This window comes from Dermacentor silvarum, chromosome 2 (assembly GCF_013339745.2).
Source record: "Dermacentor silvarum isolate Dsil-2018 chromosome 2, BIME_Dsil_1.4, whole genome shotgun sequence".
Lineage (NCBI taxonomy): Eukaryota > Metazoa > Arthropoda > Arachnida > Ixodida > Ixodidae > Dermacentor > Dermacentor silvarum.
The window spans coordinates 33302570-33315765 of NC_051155.1; positions in this window are offsets into that span (position 1 = coordinate 33302570).

Below are 13196 nucleotides of genomic sequence, written 5' to 3' on the forward strand. Positions count from 1 at the left end.
GTGCGCGCCGCTCCGGATTCCTAGAGGAGAGAAAGGGGGGAGAGTAGGAGAGGAGAGAGAGAGGGGGAGGGGACGCGCCTGCGCTGTGGGGGTGTGGGACGCGGGTGCCGCTCAGTAGAGGATTCCTAGAGGAGAGAAAGGGGGGAGAGTAGGAGAGGGGGAGGGGACGCCCTTGCGCGGTGGGGGTGTGGGGCGCCGCGGGACGGAGGGACGGATAAAGCCCCCGCCATAAGCTGCTTCGCATCTAAAAAAGAAGGGAACCCAGCACAGATTCCTGCGGTACCCCGGAAAAGACAGACGTGGTACTTGACCACCATTCATTAATTATGACACGTTGGTAACAGTTAGATAAATATTTTTAATCCACGTAGTGATGTTATCGTTAAACTGAAGTTTCCAAACTTTGGTTATTAATTGTTGATGGGGTACCCTATCAAAGGCTTCGCAAAGTCAATAAAAGTACCATCGGTGTACTGTAAGGCATGAATGGAAGAATGGAGGTCCGATACCAATTCGAAAAGCTGTGTTTCACAGGAATTTTTGCATCTAAAACCGTGCTGATTTTCAAAGAATAGTTTATTAATATCATTGTGGGACAATATTTGAGTGAAAATTATAGTTTCCATTAACATGCTGCATAGAGAGGTTAATGAAATTGGTCGATAATTATTTGGGTTGGTGGGGTCACCTGATTTAAAAATGGGCACGACGTTTGCAATCTTCCATTCGTCAGAGACGCATCTCGTGTCTAATGATTGCTGAAAGAATAACGATAATACGAATGCCGATATTTGTGAAGTCATCTTTAATAATTTTGTGTTAATACCATCAGGCCCTGGGCTGGAATTTAGAGGGAGCCTCTGAATAGCCTTAACCACACCTTGTACGCCTCTTATAGTAATATCATCCGATGGAAACAGAATATTGATGCCACTATCCCCAAGAAAATCATTGTGAGGCACTTCATTAGTAAGAACATTTTTGAAATGATCATTAAAAATGTCGGCAGTTTTTACGGGGGACACGATACACCCACTGTCATTTCCTATCGGCGGCACTTCCTTTCGATTCTTGGGATTAACTACCTGCCAGAATTTCGTCGAGTTAGTTCTTAATCAAGTAGGTAATGACTGATTAAAGTAATAGTTTTTAGGTTCCTGTATAGCAATTTCGGCTTTAGCGGCCGACTGTTTATAAATTTGCCAATTGCGCACCATGTTTGTTTAGCCTTTCGGTATGCCCGTTTCTTTTTATTTATAGATTGCCTGACATCTTTTGAAAACCAAGAGGCGTCCACTCTGGTCGTAATTGATATTTTAGGAATACACACCTGTTGAACTTCCTTTAGTTTGTCACAGAAAAGCTCTCAATTTTCATTCGAAGAACGGGATCGAATGAAAGCCGCGCGTTGAAAAGTAAGCGGGAAGTTTTCGAGGATACGTACTGTTCATTTTAGCTTGATCGCCCTTGGAATAGGGATACTTTTGTTAATGGTGGTTCTATTTTGAACATATAGGGGCAGTAAGCAGTGAACGAATCTGTGGTCACCTATTTTCTCTAGGACGTAAGCTTTAGCATTGTTAGGTAGGTTAGTGAGTAATAAATCCAGGATGTGTTCACCTCGCCTTGGTTCAAGTACAAGTTGGGTTATATGAAACAGATTCAGCGAACGCTCGGTTCGGTTTGATGACCCAGTGGTAGTAGTCGTTGCCCAGTCGATGCCGGGAAAATTTAAATCTCCACCCAGAATAATTATGCACCTTGGATACCTGCTAGTAATATTGTCTAATCAGTTTTTAAAATTGTCATTAAAATTAGACTGGTTGCTAGGAGGATGATAACAGAACCCTATAATACAAGTAACGCCTTTTAATCGAGCCATCACCCAAAGCAGCTTTAACGGTGTCGCTGTAGAAAGGAGCACGGGTTGATAATCACTTTTTATGGCGACCATCACCCCTCCTCCTCTGGTTTCCCTTCTATCTGCTATGGCAACCATGTCGACATTTGATGAAGTTCTTTAATGCGAAAGCATTATATGCTCCATTAAGCGAAAATCCTTTGGCATGACCGAAAGATAGTACCGAAAATGGCTGACGGCGCAAAGAGTAAGAACACGTAGAAAATAGGCTCGAATTAACGTCGTATTTTTCAGGGAGGTTCCTGTAAACAAAGTAAATTAACGTCTTTAAAAAGAAAATTTGGTACGTTTCGTTCTGGGTTGGGAATCGAAGCCGGGCCTCCGGGCACGCATCCCGACGCCCCGGCGGCTCCACGGTTCTGATTTATTGAAGGGGTACCTAGGGCACGCGTAATTGCACACGTCACGTCGCATCCATTTGGCTTACTAAAGGTGTGGCCTAGTGCGTGCGTCGTGGGTACGTGACGGCGCAGACAATGGGCAGTAAGTGGGGCCACGTCATGAGTGTACAAAATGGGTGCGTTAGTGACGTTCCGAGGTCTATAAACGGTTTAATGTTTTCGCATTCCCACAAATAAGCAGTCTGTGATAGGAGTTGGGACTGGGAATGCGCGTGACTGTTCTTGTGCGCGATGGACGAAGAGGTGGAAGAGCCGGCGTCTGGCGCTCACTTTTGGTGCCTCGGTATTTGGCTTTAGCCACAGGGACGTATTTAATGCCGTTTGTGGTTTCATTCAGTCAACAAAACGAATAAAATTTTAAATTTACAATTTTACAATTCTCTGAGAGATAATTCAGTTTTAATGCATGGCATTATTATTAGAAATTATGCAGTTTAGGAAAATTAATCTGTCTGTACTGATTACTAAACTGCACATTTACTGTAATTTCAGAATCCATATCTAAAAGTTCAGGTGCCCAATTCTTGGCCAATCCCCCGAAGTGGGTACGAGCCATGTTCTGAGGAGATCATCATCATCATCATCATCTGGCGCTTAAGGGGCACACGCCCATACCCTTTAACATTTAACCGCCGGCTTCTTGGCCAATCCCTCGTAGTGGGTACGCGCCACAAGTGAGCAAGCAAGCAAGGGGCAACCATGTCACCAGCCTGAGCTGCCTGGCCTGGGCTTTCGTCCCGAACGAGCCGAGCAGTCCGTCTACCGAAAGCCGGTGTTCTCGGGTGAGCTCGGAGAGGGGGCTCGGCTGTCCCTGTGCCTGATCCGGCCTGCTCCACTGCTGTGCAAGCACCCGACGCCGGCGTGCTCCGGTGCAGCCGAGTCTTCCGAACGGCCTACACTGTGGTGGGCAGGCGTCCCAACCCAGCTGTCACGCTAGTGGCTCGTCGTGTGCCGGGCCTCCACCCGGCCTCCATCTCCTGCGCCAACCGCTGCTACAGATTCATCATTGCGACTCCTCGTGCCGTGAGTGTGTGGTACCGACACGCGATAAGACGTCATCCTACAGTGACGCTGTGCGTGTCTATCTAAGCCACAGACAACCATGAGGTCATTGCGTGTGTTATCGTGTACGTTGCCCTAGTTCTGCCCCTGTGTCATTAAAACGTCTCTGTGTCCATTGGGCCATCCTTGTGTGTTTGAGGCCTGAGCTCACATCATCATCACAAGTCTTAAGTGTTTCGCGGATTTCTTTTACTCAAGTAAGGATTATTGGGAGATTGAAATAAATGATGTTGTGGTGGGCTGTAATAGCAGGGAGTTTTGACCAGGCGATCAAGGCCAGCAGTTGCTCCGCCCGAGTTTGTCCAAAACTGAGGTCAACTGCATGACCTATAAAAAAGGCTGAATTGTCTAATCGATTCAAAAGAAAGATTATTCTCGTGAAAGCTTCTTGAACGATGTTGAGCAACACAGGTAAGTTAAGAATTGCTTCAGAACACATTTTGTGGGAGAGTTCATGAAATCTGCGTGCCTCATCCAAATTTCGCATGGAGAATTATTTTATGCCAGTAAGCGCACACAAATTTCTGGTTATGTTTGTTGTCTTTTCTTATTGATTATATTTCTAGGTTCAGCGCATAAATACGAGGCAAGAAATGCCATCTTGTTTTTCGTCTTTGCAATACATATTTAGCTTTGCAAATTACAATAATCACATACAGTCGACTTCCGTTAATTAGATCCTGAGGGGACCTACGAAACTGGTCAAATTATCCGGCGGGTCGGATTAAACCAAAAAGCAGAAAAAAATAAATTAGAACTAGCTTCGCTGCAATACATTGATGTTTTGAGGTGAAGCATACCAAGTGCGAGAAGGGACCACTGCTCCTTAATTAAAGGACTTGTTCCTAAATTGGCACATGCACATTCGCCGAGACGCCTAAGTTTACCCGCAGGCCTTCAGAGTTTTAGAAAGACGTCCGCTCTTTTCTTTTTTGCTCTTTAAGCGACCCCTCGACTTGAAAATTTTTTTCATTACCACCTCCCTTTGCGCTAGCTTTCCCAAAACCCAGATTGTGTTTCTGTGCGGCGCATGGTGTTTCTCACGGCGCATGGTGTTTCTCACGACGCATGCGCGCGCGTATAATTAAGGAACGCGTACGAGGTTGCGTTAACGGTCTCCTATAGAGACATGCCTGGTGGGCGAAACGAGAACTGAAATCGCCACAGCAACGTCAGAAACTGTTCTGAATGGCTGCCAGTATGCTTATTATGCGTCTAGGTACCCGTACTGTGACCGGAGATGGCACGTGCGCGCCCCTATAATTCCGAAACGGGTACTCTGTCCACTGACAGTGACCCTTTTCCAGTCTTGATGTGTTCAGCGCAATAAATTATCTATGCTTCAGCGCATAACTTGGCTGCACTGCGGCGAAGCTGACAAGTCAGATTAGAATTATCCGAAGGCCAATTCTGAGATCGAAATAATTGAAGTTTGGGCATACAGAAATTTGTGGGCGCTGTCCGGAACATTCGTTCGGGATCGAATTAACTGTAAAATTTAATTAACTGTAGTCGAATGAATAAACGTTTACTTTATAGCAAACGTTACTTAACTGAGCTCACTAAAAGTCATTTCGCGAACAAAACACGTACTTGTCTTTTTGAAAATCCAAGCTTATATTTTAGTGTGCCCAGTTCGGACACAATTCTTGAGAAATATGTGACGTATTGCACAAACCTGGTTCTTTCATACATTTGCTGACAAAGACGAACATCGAAAGCAATGATGGTGATTACTCAGCACAGCAGAAAGATCCAAGCTGTTGCAGACTGGTACTTACCTCATAATTCAAATTTAATCATCTTTCAAGATTGTAGAGGTGGATGAGGAGTACGTATGAAGGGGGGCTTTTGCCATGAACATTTGTAAAAAAGTATTATTTCGAGGGATGGACGAATATTCGAAGTTTGGAATATGAATCAGATATTACACACTTACTGATAATACGCTAAAATAATGAAGTATTCGGCATTTCCGATAACGCAAACCTAGACAAATATTTTGCAATAGCAGAGTGTTGAAGTTGTTACTGCTCTCCGTCTGCTAACAAAGTATTGCAAAATATCACAAGTGAAACAACAACGTTTCCGAAGCAATGCAGAAACAAAATTGGTAATGCAAGCTTTGTTTTTGGTCTGATGATGGAAGCCTACAGACAACCCCTGATTTTTCTTGAAGTCTAGCATTTATTATTATTGGCAGTGTACTCACATGATTTTTTTCTAACCAGCGACTTTTTTCCTTGCAACATGTCTTTTTACATGTGTTTACGCGAAACACGTCCTTCAGCAGCGTGTTTTTCCGTTTTCACTACTTCTAATAGTTTTTCGACAACCATTTATCTACCTGTAGGTCATGAAACAGTCGCCTACGTCTTGGTGCTCTCATGGTAGTTTCTTTAACTTAGTAGCCCCCCCCCCCCCTCCTTACACTGCTTCGCATAACATCGATTCCCACAGGGCGTGGGATCAGCCGGCTTTGACGTATTTCCGTCACGGAAATACGTCATAGAACATAATACAAAGAAAGAAACCAGAAGAAAAAGTTCCACAACATGCAAAATTTGGAAATCGAACCCACGACCTCTCGGTCCGCGACGATAGTTCGCCGAGCGTTTAACCCATTGCGCCACAAACGCATTTGCAGAAAGCTACACAGACGCGCCTTATATATCTAAAGCCCAGACCACACGTACGCTTGCAAACGCGCGCGAGCTCGCGTCCGCGCGCCCACGCATGCGCAGACGGTGCGGCACGGCTCGTACGCGTCGAAACGCGGCGCGATCTCGCTGATCAGCTCCTCTCAGTTATCGCGCGCCTGGGCTGCCTCGCGTCGGCGCGCCTGGCTACGCAGCGACGGCGCGGTACATTCAACTCTCAGTTAAGCAGAATTATACCATGCAAGAAAGTGCTTCTTCTTCACTTTTTGGGCTGATCTAACAGCTCCAAAAAGATAAATATTACGTTTATAAATATCGAAGCATTTTGAAGCACTGCCAACAACGAAATACGAAGTGGCGTCTGCCAAGGTGTAAACAAGTGATGCCAGTGAGCGCGCGCTGTCGCGCGTATTTGTGGATGCAAAACGCCATTCCTCGCTAGGCGCGGCAACCGCAAGGCGCGTAGACACGAGCTTACGCGCGTCCGCAAGCGTACGTGTGGTCTGGGCTTAACACTCCTCCGTGTACCCGCGCTCTTGCTCGGGGCGGTGCCGCCGCCTACGAGCAGAAAAGAGAAGTACTGCATTATGACACTAACGCGCACCGACAGTGAACGCTTCGGTGGTCTCAGCACTACGACGCCTCGATGCCAGCATTCGAAGGGACGCTGGCATCAAGAAGCACTACCAACGCCACCTAGGTGGCGTTCACCGTACTCAGCACAGCGGAGCGTGGCCTCCGCAATTAGCTCTGAAAATGTTTCTGAAGTTGATCGCGGAGGCTGCAATTACGACGCGCTGTACGCGCTGATTTGACTCGGTGACGATTCAGTGAGCTCCTCGGCGTTACATTTTTCACGTTCTGCCAACGCAAGCAACGTACTCCTGTGTTATCACACTTGGCAGTCACTCGTCGCATTTTCGACAAGCGTGATTTCCAAAAGAAAGTATATGGTTGTTGGGGGGAGGGGGGCGTTCGTAGTTATGGTAGATCCCTCTTTCATAGGAATCGGTAGAACAAGAAAGTAAAACGTGTCTTCACAGAAGCTGTTACATGTTTGCTTCGGGAACTCACGGTCTTCTGCAGCGAAAGGCGCACAATTTCCAGGCCGGCGACCATGTTGCATGTTTGCTTCACGCGCGGCGTCCAGCTGCCGAGCCACTTTGGCAGCGGTAGAGCATTTTGGTCCGACTCCGTTATGTCTTGGGCAGCCAGTTGAGTTGCGACGCGCTCAGCTTCAAGAATGCGAGTGGCAGAGTTCTTAGCGTGCGCCGCGAACGCGTGAAGGCGTTCTGCTTCACGCTGGCTTGTCTCTCGCCGGACCAAAGCGATATTCGCCCGTCGACGCCATCGCCTTTCTGCGCCACTTAGCGCAGCAGTTTTCTTAGTTGTGGCCATCGTAAGCGAATAAGCAGGCGGCGTGTAAGCACTGCTGATGCATGTTGAAGCTGCACTCTGTAGGTGACGAGGCGCCACAGGCTTATCTGACACGAAGGGCAAACCATCTGCAGAAAGTGCCAACACCAGGCCGCGTTGGCACCTCCGCTGCGCGGTGACTACCGAAGCGCCCCCTGTGGACGCTCGTTAGTATCACGATGCAGTGCTTTGCTTCACAGCTCCTAGATGGCGGTGCCATCCCTGTCAACCATAGAGTTTCTACGATAATTACTAGAGGGAACTCAGGCACTGCGATCCTTCGGCCACCATGGGAATGATGGGGATTAGGTGGATCTGTCTGATCTTCGTGCTTGTGGATTCAGACGCTCCTGTGGCTTTGTTTATTTTCCGCTTTATCTACCTTCACTGTCCTAAATTACAGCGCAATGTATACTTTTATCAGTGCAGAATACTCTACTACTCTAACAACACGGACAATTGTTAATAATTGCAGCGGCTCAGCCTGTCGAGGTGACCAAATTGAAACACGCCAGGCCTCTCAACGCGCTGACTTGCCCGCGAGAAATTGATAAGGGTGTTCTAAGGCAGGTGTCTATGCATGCGCCCGTGGCGTAAGGGAGAAAGACGAAGACGCCGTTCTAAACGGTAGCGTTTTTGATGTTCTGCGCCACAAAGGATCAATTGGCTTGAAGCCGAGGGGCTGCCCACGTTTCTACCAGCAGTGATTATTATCGAATCGTCCTGCCTCGCCTGCCCTCCGGTAAGCTCTTCGCCGACTCCGTTTTTTTTTGCGTGCATGTCTCGCTGGTCGTCCGTACCGGGCCCAAGACTTTAAAGAGGCTCTCCGGAACGTTTTCGATTTCAAAGACATAAGCTCGATCGGTCAATTTCAAATGTCGCATGTATGGATGGTGACTCACAAGACAGCACTAGCTAAAATCAAGCTAGTAATTTGTGAATTTCCGGATCGAGGCCGCCGCTGTGTTGTGATAGATCCTGAGCCTACAGAAGTTAAGATGAAGCTACTATGGCTGCCTGAACGCATGGAAGGAATTTATATATATGAAGCGCTTGAGTCATTTGGGAAGATGAAAGCCATATCTGCAGAAACTTGGAGGCTGTCCGATATGGAACAGATGCGCACACTTAATCGAGACGTCGTAGTGTCACTTGCGGATAGAGTTCGCGTCAGCGACATTCCACATCTACTGACTGTTTGTGGCCTACAGAGCCTAGTACTCATTCCAGTACATCTTCTGCAGGCCACCATTATGCCTACGTTGCCAGATAGTCTAGCACATTCGTCGACACTGCCGCACGCCACGATGCGAGGATTGTCACCGCTTCGGACACTCTGCATAAGATTGTGTGGTGACATACGCCGGTAAACTACGGAATCGCACAAGACAACCTGACGATGCTTTGCAAGACCTTATCATGGATGCTACCGAGGTCCTCAATGCAATGGGCAACTTGCCAGGTGCTGTGGTGTCTGACGCCAACGCTGTCGACAAGGCATCGGGAAGTGAGGGCACAATTGCGGTGATGTCTGAAGACAAGGCTGAAAATACAAATATGACGCTCCATTGTGTGAAAGAAACGCTCACGGCTCCTGAGCCAGCGGTGAGAGAGCAGGATAATCTCAGTCGGGCTATTCCTGCAGAAACTGCAGAGATGGAACCACCTAGTGTACAGCACCTTACAGCACGCACTGCAGACATACATGACTGCACCAAAATACCTGTTACGAGTGAAGAAAGTGACTAACAAGCGGTCCCAGACAATCACGTCGTCGGAGGCCATCAAGGCGTTCGGGGAAGTGCAGACGCTCGAGATCAAGAAGACCTGGAGTTGGTACATGAGAGGATTCGCTTCCGCCTTCCCCGCTATATCACCGCATGCAGTAATGAGGTGAAACTTGTAGTTGCCCTGGCGCTGTCCCATCAACCTATTTTTGCAACCGTTAACGTATGAGGCCTCCGGTCCCGCCAGAAACAGGTGCAGCTACGCCGGTTGCTGTTCAGCAGACACTTTCTCTTCGTAGCCGTTCAAGAAACGAAGATTGATAGCGATGAGGAGACTGAGAAGGCATTGAAACCATTTCTCTCTGTATTTCATGTATTCATGTCGCACGCTGTGGGCCTTTCGGTGGGCTGCTTCTTGTTTTTCAGGAAGAGTTTACCATATTCTGCTGTCGCATTTATTGTTAACAGTGAGGAGCGATTTATACAACGCGATTTTATGTTGCATGATTTGCCATGGCGATTAATCAATGTATATGCCTTTAATGATAAACCGCGATGAACCAATTTTTTTGAGAACATAGCTAGCTTACTTGAATGTAACGGTAACGTATGCTCATGTGCGAGTTCAATTGTACGTGCAATCCAAATGACCGTACTGTACCTAGCCGTAGTGATAGGAGTGCTGAAGTGTTGTCTCATAGTTGAGAAGGCTGGACTGATTGACACAGGGGCAACGAGTAGCCTTCCCTCTTATACACGCGCACAAAGTAGTACCCACGCATGACTTGATCGCATTTATGTTTCATCGGTTCTTATATCGTCTGAAATGTCTTGTAAAGCAGAACCTGTTTCTTTTTCAGATAACTGCATTGTTACCGCCCACATTGGAAAAAAACACTAGTTCAAATTTCAGACCAAACTGGGGCCTCTGGAAACTTAACTCTTCATCTGTGAATCATGGAGACTTCATTTCTCGTCTGCAGTTGGCACTCAAAACCTCAAAACTTGTTTGAATGCTGATATGTCTTTATTTTTCCTTTGGGAGCTTTTAAAACAAAAAGTTCAGTCAATTGCGATAGAAATTGGATCTGTGAAGTCGTTCTAGAGAAAATTTGAAGAAAATGCTTTACTGAGAAGTCTTCGTAATCTCTATGATCTATGATGTGAGGCACCTGGCTCTTATGTGGACGAAATTACTAAAACAAAATGTGCACGTCAGGAATATGACGCGATACGCTACACAGGTGCCCGTGTTCCATAGCGTAATAATCGTACTTTGCATTCTGAAGAACCCACATGTCAACCTTACTTGATGAATGCCGCAATGCAAAAAGCAGGCTGATACCAAATTCGAACGGGTCTTTCTTCTTTATTACAAAGAAAATTATGTCTGAACTTGTGCTTTACTACACGGCATTGTTTAACGCTCCATCTGGTAAACAAAATGATAATCTGGTAACCTTTGGTATCGTTTGTAACCCCTTTAACTAAAGAAGAGTGTGCTGTCATTAGTGTTTCCTTCACTCAACAAGAAGTAGAATTAGCTATTGACCAATTACCGATATCAAAGACGCCGGGTCCGCATCACATTTCAAGCGAGTTTTATAAAGCCTCTAAATTCCTACTTTCTCTCGTGTTACTCAAGATTTTCAAACTTAGTGTTGATCTGGATACTCTTTTTAAGTCAAATAATAGAAGCCACGCAGTGTTCATTCCAAAATACACCGACAGAAAGAAACTGCGATCTGTCGAAGCCTATATACAGACCTATTACACTGTGTAATGTAGACCAAAAAATTTTTGCAAAGACATTATCAAATAGACTACAATTTGCAATGGCGATTGTCATTGGTTCGCACCAAACCTGCGGTCTTAAACGGTGCTCAATCAGTGTTGCCAGATCCGACGAGGCGGCGTAGCCAAAAGCTAGAGAAGTTGTAGCCCAAATGTAGCAAAACACAAAAAAGTGCAAAAAAATTTTCGTAGACAAATATAGCCATTATTATTTGCAGTTTTATTTGTGTATACATTTTCACATTCGACTACGGCAATTATTTTTTTTTAACACGAAAGTGTTTTATGCCGGGGTCCACCAAGACTTCACTGACGTATTTCCGTCACGGAAATACGTCATAGAACATAATACAAAGAAAGAAACCAGAAGAAAAAGTTCCACAACATGCAAAATTTGGAAATCGAACCCACGACCTCTCGGTCCGCGACGATAGTTCGCCGAGCGTTTAACCCATTGCGCCACAAACGCATTTGCAGAAAGCTACACAGACGCGCCTTATATATCTAAAGCCCAGACCACACGTACGCTTGCAAACGCGCGCGAGCTCGCGTCCGCGCGCCCACGCATGCGCAGACGGTGCGGCACGGCTCGTACGCGTCGAAACGCGGCGCGATCTCGCTGATCAGCTCCTCTCAGTTATCGCGCGCCTGGGCTGCCTCGCGTCGGCGCGCCTGGCTACGCAGCGACGGCGCGGTACATTCAACTCTCAGTTAAGCAGAATTATACCATGCAAGAAAGTGCTTCTTCTTCACTTTTGGGCTGATCTAACAGCTCCAAAAAGATAAATATTACGTTTATAAATATCGAAGCATTTTGAAGCACTGCCAACAACGAAATACGAAGTGGCGTCTGCCAAGGTGTAAACAAGTGATGCCAGTGAGCGCGCGCTGTCGCGCGTATTTGTGGATGCAAAACGCCATTCCTCGCTAGGCGCGGCAACCGCAAGGCGCGTAGACACGAGCTTACGCGCGTCCGCAAGCGTACGTGTGGTCTGGGCTTAACACTCCTCCGTGTACCCGCGCTCTTGCTCGGGGCGGTGCCGCCGCCTACGAGCAGAAAAGAGAAGTACTGCATTATGACACTAACGCGCACCGACAGTGAACGCTTCGGTGGTCTCAGCACTACGACGCCTCGATGCCAGCATTCGAAGGGACGCTGGCATCAAGAAGCACTACCAACGCCACCTAGGTGGCGTTCACCGTACTCAGCACAGCGGAGCGTGGCCTCCGCAATTAGCTCTGAAAATGTTTCTGAAGTTGATCGCGGAGGCTGCAATTACGACGCGCTGTACGCGCTGATTTGACTCGGTGACGATTCAGTTACGTGCTTTGTCTTGCGCGTTGTATTAGTGTGTCAGTTACGTGCTTCGTCTTTCGCGTTGTGCTAGCGTGTGCAGCGTAGTGCAGCTTCCATATGCACGACGGTTGCTCATGGTCATCGACGTTGGTAGTCGTGATGGAGGAGACGTGCCACCAGGCGTCAGCGTGGGTGCATCAACGCCTAAGGGCGCTTTAGCCACAAAACACCAATAGACATTATATATCAATGTGCAATAAACATTACACTACTTCTGTGAAGACACGTTTCACTTTCGTGTTCTATACCGATTCCTATATAAGAGGGATCAACCACATTTTTTTGCACAACCCGGTGTAACAAAATGTTCGTGCCGCCATTACGGTCTGCCCTTGACATCAACATCAGCGGCATCATGCTTGCACAGAATATTTTTTTTTCTTGGGCCCGGAAGCTCTTAAGTTCCAGCGAATCGCTGCAGAGGGCGAAATCAGTGTTTTTATTTTATGACAGATAGTACTAAGTTATTATTTTTTAGTTATTTAGTTATTTACAGTAATAATAATAACTACAAACTCTGCTTTTTAGCTGTCGTGAACACAAAATAATGTTTACCATCATCGATCCGCCACGTCATCTCTGCCTACGGCGTAAAATTTCAGCTGTCCAGCGATCTGCGACGTGCTCACGGCTTCTTTTTTATAGGCTAAAACAAGTCTTTCGCGCTATGATATCTCGTGTTATTTAACTCATGGTCTCATCTTGTTTTCACTTTTTTTAATTAGCTTGGCCCGGGTTAGCTGTTACATGATCTATACACTGTTCATTTACGTCAACCTGGCCGCCATCTTAGGTCTCTAGCAAGGCAAGAACATGCGTTAAAATAAAGTGTCATACAACAGATGCCACTCGCTCTCT